The sequence below is a fragment of the Syzygium oleosum genome, unplaced genomic scaffold, assembly GCF_021117445.2.
Source record: "Syzygium oleosum isolate NSW1041296 unplaced genomic scaffold, Sole_v2.1 Sole_v2.12, whole genome shotgun sequence".
NCBI lineage: Eukaryota > Viridiplantae > Streptophyta > Magnoliopsida > Myrtales > Myrtaceae > Syzygium > Syzygium oleosum.
In genome coordinates this window covers 5,286,868-5,290,198 of record NW_026607496.1, presented here as the reverse complement: position 1 = coordinate 5,290,198, position 3,331 = coordinate 5,286,868, and the positions used below count along the sequence as shown (strand labels likewise).

The 3,331-nt window shown below is 36.4% G+C and overlaps 1 long non-coding RNA gene across 1 annotated transcript; it reads right to left on the bottom strand.

Annotated features, from left to right (window-relative positions):
- On the bottom strand, positions 1 to 558 carry LOC130139458 (uncharacterized). The gene is made up of 2 exons (XR_008817633.1): positions 411 to 558; positions 1 to 227 (listed from the first exon to the last, which is right to left on the bottom strand). It is a non-coding gene; the product is annotated as an uncharacterized LOC130139458 (long non-coding RNA).
- Between the last annotated feature and the right edge of the window lie 2,773 nt (positions 559 to 3,331).

Sequence of the window (3,331 nt, the reverse complement as noted above, 5' to 3'; positions counted from 1 at the left end):
GACGCTCACGAATTTGACTTTTACTCGATACGAAACACTTGAAATCCATCAAAATATTCAAAATATTGATACATAGAATTGTATACGATTTTTTTCAAGATCTTGCAAAACTAGCATAGTTTTTTAAAAGTTGTAAAGTAATAAGTCGATGAATTGCATCAGATATTTACCGAGGCATTCACATCGAAAACCACCTAAACGTCCTCTGGAATCCAAGAAAAGTCGTCCTGCGAGAACAATAAACTACAAAGTTGACATCATAACAACAAGAAGCCAATGCAACTGAATGTCGCAGGCTCCAAGCAGATTTCTTGATTCTCTCAGTCTTCGGTAAAGAGATGGATTTTCAACCTTTCTCCCTAGTCATAGGCCAATGGAATACACATGGGGAAAGCTTTTAAGATGAATACCTTCCTTGTCTTGATCGCGTAAGGCCTTCCCTTTTCTACTCAATGAAGCTCCATGCAGAATAAAGTATGCTCGCAGATTTATGATGCCCCGTCCCGTGAAGCTGCTTACCCACTATCAAGATGACCCTGCTACGTGCACTAACCAGAATTTGATCAATCCTTTTTTTTGTCGTTAAGGTGGAAAACTGAACCAAGAATTCTCTTTCTTTATCATCAATCGAATCACTGTTCGCGACCCAAGATTCTATTTTATCATCAATCCAATCACCGTTCACATTTTTTCTTTTTCTTATCAATGAATAGATCTCTTTACTTGTATGACTTAGATGTCTCGTCTTTTTCGAAAAAGTGATTCGATGGGTGGGATTTGGTACGATACTTATGAGATCGATGAGATTGATATTCAAATATTTCTTCTTAGAACGTATTGATTTGACCCCATAAGCGGGACCACCACCCCATAGCATGTTGCCGCCTGAAGCAGAACCCCGTATTTCTTCTAGAGAATCTCTTAATTTTTCCGGAGCAACTAGAAAGAGATTCTTTAACCAGAAAAGAATTCAGTTTAGATGTAGGGTACCTATCCAGAAGTTTTCGCAACTCCATCATGTATGATGGAATCATCCAAGATTTGACCTTTTCGAACTCTCGTCCGTAACTCACTATAGGCTCGGGAAACAAAGAGAAGATGTGTACAAACGATATATGTAGCAACAAGAAGAAGGAAAAGGATTGAATAGAGGAACTCCCGAACATTTGGAGATCTCGGATGGGTCGATATCAATGGTGACTCATTATTTCGATGAATCATTTCTTCGGACGTAAGAAGATTATGTAAACACTTACTCGAAATCTCACTTATCGATTCCATTGTGGAAGACAGAATTTTTTCAAGAATTTGCCATGATATATCCGATCCATGCATAATATCATGAAAAATGGATACAAATTTTTGACTGCTACTTAGTATCGGCAATAGGTCTGAAAAAGTATCTAAAAATATCCAATTTAGATATTTGTACCCTGTCGAGGTAAGGAACCATGGCATATATGTTTGGAATAGATTCCATTTTGAGAGAGTTGAAAAAGCACTATCTCGTTGAAAGGTTCTATACATCTGTCCTTTCTCAACGCATTTCTTTAGACAAAGACTCCGTTTTTTCCTCTTTTCGGATGGTAAATATTTCTCGAACATGGAGTGTGAATCAAACCCATGTTTGAATTGAAATTGAGATATCGATACAAGTTCTTCCCTTCGAATCGATAGATTCATATCGGAAAGAGGTTGACAATAAGTTCTTTCAAAATTGACTATTTGTCCCTCTGTTAGAGGTGTTCCAGAAATGTCTGCAATCGAGTAAATAGCTCTACGAACTAATGGATCGGATTGAATTGCAAAATGGAAAGATTTGTACAAGTTAGACCTTTCGTCACCACTTTGTGGAAAATCGTTAGGTATGAATATGTTAGATACCTGTGACTCGATTGGTGAAATAGTATCTCTCTCCAAAAAAGCGTATTTTTTTTTTTACCGCCGCACAAAGAAAATATTTGGTTGCGAATGAATAAGATATTGAGGAATTGTCCATATGTAAAATCATAATTATTGATACGGGCCCTTTCCACATAAAAGGGGACTCTTTTGTTACAATAGAAGCAGAAGTGATGTGGATTATTCAAGAATCGAAGTCGATTTGCTTTATAAAAAGAAGATATCAATGAACTTCTATGAAATGGTTTCACGGGATTCAGCCAATTGTCTTGATCGTGGGATATCATTGAGAAATAGGAATCCGTGTTATCAAAAGATTTCCTGCGATTATTTCTAGTATGGAATGAGTCAATCATCCACTTTGGTATCTTATTGAACAAAAATGGTGATATTGTTCCTCCATTGATCAAGAATTTCGATTTTTGGGAAGTATCATGATCATCCAATAATAATGGTTTCCATTTTTTCAAATGAACGATTTGAAGACCTATTGATTCTAACAACTGATTGCGAGTTGATCATTCGGACCTTTCAATTCATAGACGTGGATCTCGGACCTATGAATGGGGGTATTCCCGAAACTCACAAAGAAAAAAGGAAGTGAGTTAGACAAAAAAAGAAGAAACTTGGACAAAACGAAACGAAGTGACTTAGACAAATCTTTTTTGTCGATAACCTCAAACCAATCAATCGAATATTGATTAATACGTAATCGATCGAAGACTACTTGAAAACGGCCCTTCTGCTTAGAAACGAAATGTTCCAAATGTTCCTGGAAATTCTTGCTCCCATTGGACCATTTGTATCTATATGCATTAAAATCCCGATTCACGGATCTCTCAATTCGAGAAATAAAAATAAGAGGATCGAACCATTTCTTCTGACTCTTTTTCAAATTCGATAAATGTTGGTTGATCGTATATTTCATTATAGTTCTATGATTCAAAGTATCATTTCCTATTTGATCCCTTTGAATTCCATATTCGAAGTTGCGATCGAATCTATTCATTAAAAAGAATCGATTCCATACATTTCTTATGTACCCATAGGTGCTATATTGGATTTGAATCAGATTTCGGATCCATCTATATTGATTGACTGCCTCCATTATGTTGTTGCTAGCAAATACCACTCTTTTTGGTTTTGGATCTTCCAAATCATTCCCGCAGGAGATCCGGACCCATTTTTTTCTGATCCTTCGATAAAAAGATTCATTCTCTTCATAAAAAAGAGGAGGTAGAACCAATAAAGATTTCTTTTTCGATTCATCCCTGGAGTTGAATACCTCATTCAAGAATTGTTTTTGATCCAATACGTAAGAATCCATAGAAAAGGCAAATCCCTTATGATACACCGATCCGGCTCGCTTATTGATAGAGTGAATAGATCTGCCGTTTCTTGAAATCTCTCTTCGATTCAAAATCGTGGT